The 12961-nt window shown below is 32.9% G+C and overlaps 1 protein-coding gene across 1 annotated transcript in view; it reads left to right on the forward strand.

Moving 5' to 3' along the window:
• The window catches only part of Mcm6 (minichromosome maintenance 6), a 144174-nt gene that overhangs the window by 51316 nt on the left and 79897 nt on the right, over positions 1 to 12961 (forward strand). The window lies entirely within an intron of this gene.

Raw genomic sequence — 12961 nt, forward strand, 5'->3', positions numbered from 1 at the left:
AATAAAATTAGGATAATTGAGTACACATAGATCATCTACATATCTAGATCGTATGTATAGCTTAGCTTAGCTTAATTTTCAGCACTCACCTCATAGTTATCCGCTTAGCTGGTGGAGAGTTTTACCACATACATAGTGGTTATAGGATTCTAATAACTTACAGGGATTATGGATTTAAAACTAAGTTATGGACTATAAAAATTTTCCTAAGAAAGGAAAGTGCACCTTCCATTCTATGGTTGTCTAATTAAATTAAATTAAATGAAGAAAAAAAGAAAAATAGAAGCTAATAGCCACGCATGAGCAACTTTCGAAATTCGTCCTCAGTTAGCTATAGTGGGGGGGAGGAAGAGAGCGCGCTTGTGTTATATACGTGTTGGGTTCCTGAAATGCATTTCAGTGCACGTGAAAACTTAATATGTGCTAAATTCCAAATGGGGGAGAAATTGGCGGGAATCTTTTTGTTTAACACGTTGAGTGATGTATGGTGCTTAAACCATTCGATGACGAGGGCTTCGTTTTCAAGGATTTTGTAGCTGGAATTTAATTTAACTACTGTGATGGCTGAATCGATGAGTGGGTTGTGATTTTGAGATTGGACGTGTTGTGTTAGTTCTGTACTTGCTGAATTAGTTTTGAAGCTATTAAAGTGGTAGTATGCATGCATGTTGGAAATTTTTGATATCCCGAATCTTGCTGTTGTACTGCCTATGTAATATGCTTGGCAATCTGATTGGCATCTGATCAAATATATAATGTTGTTGTGATCTTGTGTCTTGTACTTGTGTGTTGTCTTGTATGAATTGAATTTGGAACTTAATTTGTTATAAGATGTGAATATTAAATTGATATCTGTATTTTTAAAAATCTGTTGAAGTCTTCTAGCGTGTTGTTGATGATATGGGAGCGCGATAAGGGGTTTATGTATCTTATTCTTGTTCACGTGGTTAATAATTTTGTTTGGGTTATTAGTGTTATTATGAACTGTGGTGATGGTTCCAACACGTGTGCATACTACCACTTTAATAGCTTCAAAACTAATTCAGCAAGTACAGAACTAACACAACACGTCCAATCTCAAAATCACAACCCACTCATCGATTCAGCCATCACAGTAGTTAAATTAAATTCCAGCTACAAAATCCTTGAAAACGAAGCCCTTGTTATCAAATGGTTTAAGCGCCATACATCACTCAACGTGTTAAACAAAAAGATTCCCGTCAATTTCTCCCCCATTTGGAATTTAGCACGTATTAAGTTTCCACGTGCACTGAAATGCATTTCGGGAACCCAACCTGTATATAACACAAGCGCGCTCTCCCCCCCCCCCCACTATAGCTAACTGAGGACGAATTTCGAAAGTCGCTCGTGCACGGCTATTAGCTTCTATTTTCCTTTTTTTCTTCATTTAATTTAATTTAATTAGGCAACCATAGAATGGAAGGTGCACTTTCCTTTCTTAGGAAAATTTTTATAGCCCATAACTTAGTTTTAAACCCATAATCCCTGTAAGTTATTAGAATCCTATAACCACTATGTATGTGGTAAAACTCTCCACCAGCTAAGCGGATTACTATGAGGTGAGTGCTGAAAATTAAGCTAAGCTATACATACGATCTAGTTATTACATTACAGCACATAAGGACTCCTTAAAATCAAGAATCATCTACATATTTAAAAAGTAACATGTCTTGTGGAAAGGAGATTTCAAACCAGTATTAATTTGCAATAATGATTAATATAGGACTGCCCATGAGTGGTCCTTTAATTTGCTGGTAAACAGAATTGCCATCAAAGACAAAGTTTTTAATGATAAGAGATTAACCAAATTATTCCAAAAGGCTAAGCTGCAATTAATTGCATATATTTATAATAATTGCTTTTGATACATTTCTTTTAGCACATTTTTAAGTTTGAGAGGTTGATAATAGTAAAAAGACTGTGAAGATCAAAGGTTTTAATATTTACCATCTTATTTGTACTCAAAGCATCTAAAATGGGTGAATTATTGAGAATAATTTTATTGTTTGGGAGAATGTCCATGATAGGTTGTAGTAATAGCTGTAATTTTCTACTTGGTAATTGAGAATAGCTGTTTTTACATGAGGTAATGAATCTGAAACTGACTGGAGTTTTATGAAAATTTTAAATGAAATGTATATAAGGAAAACTGTAATTATTGATTTTCAGTTTCTTATTGATGGCCAGTGATTTTTTTTTTTTTTTTTTTCATTAATGATAGTAGGTGATGAAAGAACAGGGCTATAAGTATTGTTAGATTGCAGTTCTTTTTTTTAAAACATCTGCATAAAAGGTTTTACAGATGAAATGAAAACAAAATTGTTGGCAGCTTTATCAACTGGAGTAATAATAAAATGCTCATGTAGCTCTTTCAACTCAGCCTTAATTTTAGCCAAATTCTAATGCTTAAAGGGTTCATTATTTAGATATGTAGAGTGTATACATTAGAAAATTGATCTGAAAAGACGGTAGTGAACCACATATGGAAGGTTTCAACATGGATATTATTTTTATAGGACATAGAGATGCAAAAATTTAAAAGATCCTGATAAAGATCTTTTTTTTTTTTTTTTTTTTGTAAGTGGTAAAATTGATTTTAGGAGATAACCTGAACTTAAAGCCATAGAAAAGGATTTCTTTAAGTTCGGGGTGGGATAGTGAGATACAATATCTAGCCCTCTAGTAATGATATGTCCAAAGTTGAGATCAATGAAAGCTTTGAAATTTTGATGCTTAGAAATGCAATTATATAAATCAGAAGTATTAGCATTAAGATTGGTAGCTAGAGATTTATAGTTAAAGACAATTAAGCTGAAAGGTTTTGAATATTTATATCTAATTTTGATTTTAGTGTTCTGGCAGGCTGTAGGAAGTAAAGAATAGTGAAAATTTAAACATTTATTGATATTAAGAAGACCACAAGTTTGAATTGGAATTTAATAAGAAGAAAAGAATATTCCTGTTGTTGATTATTGAAATAGATTTAAGTCTAAATTTACTTCAATCAGACATTCAAAAGGTGAAAAAGATGACCAGATTTCAAATGGTAGCAAGAAATAAACTTAAACAAGGCTTTAAGAATGCTAAGTTCAATATTGAAAAGTGGACTATGGATAGAAAATACATTAATAGGTTGAACAACCCATTCAAGTAGTACAAGAGTGAAACTGCTTAATTTGGATTTATTCTTTTGGCCTGTAGATTTTTATATATGATCGTTTAATAGAATTATTTTTTTAAAGATATTTAACCATTTGAACTTGGTTGTAGACATAGGTATCAGATAAATGATTGGAGATAAATTGATGATTGCATTTATTATTGAGACCATAAGGATAAAGGGTTTTAACATAAATATTTCTTCTTGTATTGTCCTTAAGTTGTAATCATGAATTTGTAAGAGAACAGATGTATAAAAATTAGAAAAACTGTGTTTGGAAAGTCTTTGTTTATATTTTTGCCAAAAATATTGATATCTGATCTATGTAGATTGATTCTTAAGTGTAATTTGTTACTATTTTGTCCAACATATTTAATGTTACAAATTCTGCAGGTGATGAGGTAGATGCCATTATGCAATTTGAATTATGCAAATTGACTGAAGTAGTGTGGTTGTTCCTGATAGTAGCATAACTAAAATGGCTAGGTAGGTGTCTCAGCTAGTCTGGAAGCATTGGCAGGTTGTGGTGGCAATTTTGGTAAGTACCTGCCCGGCAACCCAAAGGTTGCGGGTTCGATTCCCGCCTCGGGCTTGGATCAAAGTACTGCAAAAACCTTGGGAGGTGCAATATGGCCACAGAAGCCGATGCGCCAACAACTACCAAATCAAAAAAAAGTGGCAACTTTGGAAGTAGTGATCTCCAGGTGAATAATTCCTGGGCGAAGTGGGGAAAAAGGCTTGATAGTAGTGCTCCTTGTTGACATATAAAAATTCATATCCTTGTGGTTTGTCCTGAATTTGAGTGATGAGTCAGCACTGAAGATCCTCATATGTTGGACAGAAGTACATAAGGTGATCCCAATCCTCATTAACTCCAGAGTGACATTTGGGATCCTCCGTAATGCCCGTGGATGCCAGTTTGTTGTTGATGGAGCCGTGTCCCTTGAGGAGAAATGTAGTATATAATTGAAAACAACAGTGGGCCCAGCACTGAACTCTGAGTAACTCCACTTAAAGCATTAACCCAGGAGCAGTGCCCATTAATAACCATTCTTTGCCTTTTGCCACTCTACCACCCTTTTAACTTTAGCAGTAACTTGTCACTAATGCCACATTGCTCTGATTTGGCAGTTTTTATGTGCAACAGTATCAAAAGCTTTTCTGAAATCTAAGTATAAGTTGTCAAAATTATTTTTTGTATCCTTTGTTACTTAATAGTATCCAATGAGATTGGTCAGACAAGATTGCTTCTTAATAAATCCATGATGTGATTATGGTATAACTGTATTCCTATCTAGATGGTCCTATTACTTCTTTAATAGGTGACTCTTATTTTTCCTGGAACAGAAGTCAAGCATACAGGTCTATAATTATTCACTTCATCCATCACCTTTTTCATTCCTGTCCAGATGATCCTGCGTTACTTCTTTCAATGATGACTCCATTATTTTCTCTGGAACAGAAGCAAAGCTTACAGGTCTGTAATTAATTACTTTACCCTTTTACCCTCTCCCCCCTTTATGAATTGGGAAAGCATTTGTGCATCTCCATAGGGGCCTACCCTGAATCCAAGGATGTTCTCATAATTATGGCTAAAGGTTTGCTGATCTCTTTTGCTGTCTACCTTAATATAATTGTATAGATCCCATCCACCCCAAGTGCCTTTTTACATTTAACTTCAACAATTTTTCTTTTACTTTCCTCTCAGTTATCACAAAATTATTCTGCTCCCTATTAGAATTTGATATACTTCCAGCATTCTCATCCCTAAAAATTTCTCATGTGTGAACATGAAAGGGAATAGTCAAAATTCTAGGAATTATTTATAGTGCAGTTTGTTTACATCATAGAAAGCATTTCCACTTCTTACTTGAAGTTCGATTATTTCATGTTATTTTATCATTACCCAATAAATTCTGTTTTTATTATTATTGGATTATCTTTTTGGACCATTGATCAAAATTTGTTGCCATATTAATGCAGTCATATCAGCCACAAAAAGTACTGCTGACTTTCTGGACGAAAAACAACAAAACATCTCTGGTTGGAATATTAGGCTCGTGTATATTGCTTAAAATTTTTTTTCCAATGATCCAAGAGGATATTCCACATAGAAGAACAATAGCTAAGAGCTGGGTCTCCTTTACTATCTTTGATAAATATTTTGCCCTTGAACACGGCCACACATGTGGAAGGAGAACCAGATTCAATGCTAGAAATTAAGCATGCCCAACTTTCTCATGTAGAACAGCTCTGATTCAAATTAAAAATCTATTGCTTGGAAACTTTTTTTTAACAATGTATGCCCTGCATAGGGAACTGAAGTTTAAGTCAGGTATCCTCTTATGCCATTGATGAACATCCTACACATGTTTTCCATTACTTTTATTCTTGCTCTGAAAGTAAGAAGGAAGCTCACTAGATTTTTCCACATAAAACAGCTGTGATTGAAAATAAAAAAACCATATGCTGATTGGAAATTTTTTAACAGTTACCTTGCATAGAGGAACAAATGTGCCGTAGTGGTGCTGCATGTAGTGGCTGTGTTAAAATGTGCTCTTGATTATTAAAATTTGGTGGTTGAAGCATAAAAAAAACTGATAATACATCTTACCATACAGAAGAAGTGGTACAGAGGATTCATTAGACACATGTTATATGTGTGGTAAATATTTCGGCTCCGAGATTAAAATAACAGTTTAACGGTTAGCGTGTTTGACAAATACAGAAGATTATGCAGCGGTTAATGGTATATGAAAGGAGTGTAAATTTGAAATACAGCTACATCTCAGGCAACAATAACAATACAAAAAGCACATTGATCATTCCTAATCCTACATTCATAGTCTCTCCACTAGAGAACAGTTCGCTTTCATCCTATAGATGTAATCTTCTGGACAGTCATCCATTTCCCAATCCTGTTATATCCAGGGCTCCCACTGCTGGGTTTTTCCACCCAGATCTGGGTTTTTTGATTGTCATCTGGGTTGATAGGTTTTTTTCACAAAAATATCTCATTATCTGGGTTTTTTTTTGGTAATTTTTAATTTTAAGTCAAAATTTATTTTTATTTCTTGTAAATACAATAAAATTTAATACATTTAATAACAGTTTACAATTTTCTTAATTTTATATTCTAACAATACTGATCATAATTTGTAATATCTCAAGTGCTTGTACAAAATACTACAAATGTAAAAGGATTTCAAAGTTTTCGCAGGGTTCTACACTATGAAATTATGCTTACATGTTCATACATGTAAGCATACATGTTCGTGTTACTAACATGTATGCGCAGCCTATTGAGCAGGCGGAAGGCGGTCTTTACTGCACAGTCTTTCGTGATATTATTGCATTATTTGGTGTGATTTTTACATTTATGCATGTACTACATACAGCGATATAATAAATTTAAATTGTAGTGGCTATTTCTATTTTATGTTAATGGATTAGTGATTTATTTTTTATTTTATAGAACATTTTAAATAAGATAACTGCTAATTAGCCATACCCACAAATTGCCCACAATGTCTGAAACTTGTTCTCCACAGAGAAAGATGAGTAAACGGTGGTATACTCAAAATTTTAGAAACGAATGGTTAGAAGATCCGGAATTAAAGGATTGGTTGAAAGAAGACAGTAATGAAAAAGGTGCATCTTACTGTATTTGTTGTGAAATAAAATTAAAGAATGCCAATAAATCGATGTTACTAGCGCATAAAAATACAGTTAAACATAAAAAAAGTGCAAATATTGCTAAGACAAGTTCAACGTTAGACACGTTCTTCACAAAACGTAAACCTACGGAGAATGAAGAAGTAGCAAAAGCAGAGTTAACAATTGCTGCACTCATTTCTGAGAATAATATTCCATTTGCACAATGTGATCACCTTATAGAAGCATGTAAGAAAGCATTTCATGATAGCAATATTGCAAAACAAGTTCAGATGAAGGCGACTAAAGTCTCTTATCTTATACAAGATGGCATAGCCTATCATGAAAAAATATACATTTCTAACATATGCAGAAACAACAAGTTTTCAATGATAATAGATGAAAGTACAGATTTATCTTTATCGCAAGTTCTAGCTGTAGTTGTTAGATATTTTGATATTCAAAAACTTGATGTTGTAGATGTGTTACTTGACACTGTTTGTGTCGAAAATGGTACTTCAGAAGGGCTTTATCAAGCTGTAAAAGATCTTTTCATAGAAAAAAACATTCAAATAAGTAATCTCGTTGGCTTTAGAAGTGATAATTGTGCCACTAAGAGTGGGTTCCAGTCATTGCTAAAAAAGGATGTACCATCAGTATTTATAATGGGATGTGTTTGTCATTCTTTTGCATTATGTGCTAGTCATTCAGTCAAGGTACTACCATCATATCTAGAAATATTTATAAAAGATATCTCTTGTTATTTTTCCCGTAGTAGTAAAAGATTAAACGAGTTCAAAATGATTCAAGACGTTGTAGATACTGCTACGCATAAAATCCCCAAATTAGCACAAACACGTTGGTTATCCCATGGCAATGTAATAAAAATTATTATTGAGCAGTGGGATGCGTTAGTTCTTTATTTTCAGTCTCAATCAAAAATTGACAAAATCGATGGTGCAGGGAATATTTACAATACCATGATCACCAAAGGAACTAAGCATATGTTGTTGTTTTTAGGATATGTACTGGAGAAAATAAACTGCCTGAATATTGAATCAATATTCATATCAGTATTTCAAATCAATCTGAACATTTCAGATTGCACTTACTTCATTCAATGGTTTCAATTGAGTATAAAAATATTCTTAGTTTTTTCATAAAAGAAGAAGTCATTACTTCGTGCAAGCTGGTTGAAATTGATCCAAGCAATGCAATAAATCATAAGCCTCTGAATAAAATATATTTGGGAGGCCGTTGTATGGCCTTATTAAATTCAACACCACTTGGTGACAGTGAAAGCAGGTTTAAAAATGATTGTTTAAAATTTCTTGTTGAACTTTGTATGGAAATCAGAAAAAGATTTCCTCTAAATGATGATGGAATTATCGCCAGTCTCAATGTTCTTGACCCAGCAGTGATACATGATCGTGCCAATTCGGCATCCCCAATTTTCCATTTAGCAATGTGCAGTTCCCTCACCTTGTTTCTGAAGACAAACTAGATCTTCTAGATGATGAATGGAGATCATTTCGTTTAAATCAAGATTTAGATTTCTCTTACAAAACCATCCCTGAGTTTTGGTATCTGTTACGTAATGTAAAAGATGGCTTTAATAATTCTAAATATGAGATTTTATCTAACTTTATGACCAGTCTAACTATTTTACCTCACTCTTCGGCAAGCGTAGAAAGAATCTTCTCCCAAGTAAACCATATAAAAACAAAAGCCACAAACTCCCTTAAACCAGAAACTGTGAAAAATCGACTAATAGCAAAACAGGCGATAAATAGATCTAATCAAAATTGCTATACATGGAAACCTAAATCAGAATTGGTAAAAGAAGTCATACAAGGAACTTGTCATAAAACATACGAAGACGTTTGAAAAAAATGAAAGAACTTCAAAAAATAAATGTGGAGGGAACTGAATGGGATGAAAATTCTGATTACAATTAAATAAAAGATATTTTTGCATGGTAAGTTTTATCTTATTTGTGTTGCTATACTATATGATGAAAACTAGGTTTTTTTTGGGTTTATTTAAGTTGCAATCTAAGTTTTTTTAAAATTTGTGAGTGGGAGCCCTGGTTATATCCCTTTTGTTCAAGTTGAGTTGACTTTCACTGGACAACCTTTCCAAACACTACATTGGGAATTCTGAGCTATGTGTCCTATGGCAAAGTGCCTGTCTGCAGAAGAATAACATTGTAATGTCCAATACCCACTCAACATCAGTTAGTACAATTCCTGTCATTTGTGCAGCTAGAATTTTGGAAGAATTTTCAATCCTAACAGAATATAGCATGCTTAAAATATTCTTGTTGCTCTCTGTTCAGATACTGAGATAACGATGTTGCTCTTGCACAGGTTGAATGAATTTCATCTTGAAACTTCTAGCCTTGCAGAGCATAACACAACGTAGTTTCCTCAGCAACTTGGTACATGCCAACATGTGTGTCAATGTGCATTCAGTGAGATGCCAAAAATGAATAGTTTTTGTTCTTGTAGTAGTAGTAGCATAAGGAAAGTGCCGTATATGATGTATTTTAACTGAAATTTCATAACTATATATTTTTTGTAATTTTGTGTTTTATTTTTTATATTACTTGTATTATTTGTAGTTTCTAATGTAATTGTTATTCTTGGAATCCTCTGTCTCCATGACAGAATATTTGGGCCTTTTAAAAAGATGTCAAGCCATTCCAAATTTCATAAAAATCAGACCATAGAAATCTGGCAATTATTATTTATTTATTTATTATTATTATTATTTTTTCATCTTCATGTAATAACTTAACTCCTAGTGGATGGATTTTTGTGAAACTTCATATTTGGACCTTTCAGAAAGATTTGCGATGCCCTCCCAAATGTCATTAAAATTGGACCAGTAGAAATCCAACAATTATTATATCTTTGTCCATCCATTTGCATGTAATAACTTGACTCCCAGTGATAGGTTTTCATGAAATTTTATATTTGGGCCTATTAGAAAGATTTGTAAAGTCCTCCCAAATTTTGCCAAAAACTGGATCAATACAAATCTGACAATTGTTATTGCCCTGTCTGTCCACATGTAATAACTCAACTCCCAGTGGTTAGATTTTCATATTTGGCTCATTTGGAACGATTTATTGAGTCTTCCCAAATTTCATTAAAATCAGACTAATAGACATCTGGTGGTTATTATTTATTTATTTTTATACATATCACTTAGGCCAGGGGTGGCCAACTTAATTTGTGATGCAGTTTACTTTTTTCCTTCAAAATGTGCCACGATCTACTATATCGAGAATTTAATTGTACATGGTTAAAAAAATTAATCAACATATATTGAAAAATGTTATTTATAAATTTTAAAATTCAATACAATTCAGAATTCTTATTTTAAATTCATACATATTTAAATTTTTAATTTATGTGAAGTTTATGTTTTCATGTCATCTGCTAAGCTTTCAGAATCAGGGATATACTGTATAAGGCCAACCGTAAAGAGTCTTCTGTATGCAAGTCCGTAAGAGTAGAGCAATTCTTAATTTTTGTTTGTTTCAAATACAAAAAAGGCCGGTCACATAGATATGTGGAACCAAAACAGGAATTTAAAAGTTCGCTGCATTTTTTTTATATTTGGGTACTTTTCTTGCCAAACATTTCCAAAAATCTTTTTTTTTTTGATGATCTGGCTTTTAGGAAGATATCGTTTCGCAAAGTAATATTTTCTCCATGTGAAAAATCTCAGCAATTTTTTTTTTTTTTCTGCAATTTGTTTCCTTTCTAAGTCAACATTAAATGGATAAAAAATATATTGAACAATGCCTTCAATTATTTTAAAATCACTGAATCTGGTTTCAAAATCGTCCACAACTTTCTCAATTTCAGAAACATATTTCTCACTGTTAAATTCAAAATCAGGATTTTTTGCAAATGATCTTGCATATTTTAAAAATGATCAAATTTTTTTTCTTTGAGATCCTTAGCCATTGCCAAAAATTGATATTTATTAGCAGAAATACTACTAATCATATTGCCCACATTTTACTTTTTTACTTGTAATTCCAAATTCAGATCACTTAATTTACTGGTAAAATTTGCCAAAAAAGCCAGATCACACAACCACTCTGTATCTTGTAGCTGCTGATAATCATCTCCCCTTTGATCAACAAATTTTTTAATTTCATTCAGCAAATTTTGAAATCGCTGTAGAAACTTACTCCAACTCAGCCACCTCACATCGGTAGGCGCCTCCGTAGCCAGGTGGGCAGGAGCAGCAGTGTGTAGCACACACTTCTTGATTAGACCGGGGTTCGAGCCCGTGCCCACCAAATACGGAGGATGTGGAAAGGTCAGGGAATGACCACCACATATCCCCGGAGCAATATGGCCTTAGTTGCTAATGCTGCTAAAAACCAAATAACAACAACAACAACAACCTCACATCGGTGTGTAATATGAGATCTGGTTCTTTTTCATCGAATTGCATTTTGAAAAGTCTCCTTTGAAGAGATTGTCCTCTGATGTCCATAATACTTTTAGTATTTAATCTTTTGCTGGCTAACACTTGTTGGTGGATGATACAGTGGTCACTTAAATATGGGAGTTCATCCTCCTTTTGGCACAGTGCAATGAATCCGTTAAGATGCCCTAGCTTTAGCTCCATCTGTTGTTATTGATACAATAACAATGAATAAGTAGTGGTAATTTAATTTTTGCAATTAAATTTTTGAATGCGTTAAATATATCAAGACCTCTAGTTCTTTCTTTTAATGAAACCATACCCAGCAGTTCTTCTCTAGTGGCAGAATCATCGGAAACTATACGAATAAAAACGAGCAATTGAGCTGTACCACTGATGTCTGTAGATTCATCCAGTTGTAAAGAAAAGGACACACAATTAGCAATATCAGCACGCAATTGTTCGCTCACATTTTTACTCATTTTTTCAATGCGTCGCATCACAGTATTTTCAAGATAACTGCAGATCATGAAGAGCACTTAATTTCATTTTTGTTCTTAAAATTTTCAAAAAGAGAATGTTTTCTAAAAATGTGTCTTTGATGAATTGACCATCAGAAAATGATTTTCATTTTTTTGCAAGATGACTCACTTTAAATGATGCTACAGTTACTGCTTTAGATTGCAAATTAGGTATCATGAAGAAATTTTGTTGCGCGAATAATCTGGATTTAAGTTATATTAATTTATGATTTTCTGCCTAATTGCAGAAAATCATAAAAAGTACTTAACGTTTAAGTACTATCCAGTTATTAATTTTCTGCCTAAAAGTGACCTTAGGTCACTATTAGGCAGAAAATCCGATTGATATTTACCATGGAGTACCTTTGTAAATTTCCTTTTTTGGCTATATCCATGGAAATATTGCAAATCAAAGAGCAACATTTTTCTTTTATCATTACAAAAAAGTATTCCAGTTCCCACTCTTGATGAAAATGATACGTTTTACTCTTTTTCGTAGTATTCATTTTAAATCAAAGGGTATTAAATTAACGTTTAAGTACTATCCAGTTATTAATATTAAGTAAGCTGAATAAGAATTTCACACATACACTAAGCTCTCCACAACATAACTGCTTGAATTTTCAGTCGACGAGCTTACTTAAAGTAGTCATGTACAACGGATTTGTAAAAAGCGTATGCAGTGGAGTGCATAACATTTAGATTTTGACTAATCTATTTTTTACATACAGTACATTTAAAATTTGTCGTGAACAACTAAAATTAAAACCGTGATTGACTCATTGGCCATCCCTGACTTAGGCTATCCATATACATTGTATTGTAGCTGAAGCAGTGGATATTGTATTTCTTGCCATGTACTGGTTGAAGGAATGAATGGACAATGTGGTGGATGCATAGAAATGAAATTTTCTCAGTTCATGCATAAAATTCATTGCTTTTTGCTCTTTTTTTGTTTTAAATCATTTTTTTGTTTTGTTATAAATCATGAATTATTATATTTGCTATAACATACCTGAAATTCAACACGCTATACATTAACTATTACAAAATCAAATATCTCCTCATAAGGAGCAAAGTGTTCATCTGGCTAAGTCTAAATTCTCACCTGTTTAATTCCAAATATTCTAATTATTTAGAATTAGTTATCAAA

The sequence above is a fragment of the Mastigoproctus giganteus genome, chromosome 14 (assembly GCF_048544385.1).
Source record: "Mastigoproctus giganteus isolate SK-2022 chromosome 14, ASM4854438v1, whole genome shotgun sequence".
Classification (NCBI taxonomy): domain Eukaryota; kingdom Metazoa; phylum Arthropoda; class Arachnida; order Uropygi; family Thelyphonidae; genus Mastigoproctus; species Mastigoproctus giganteus.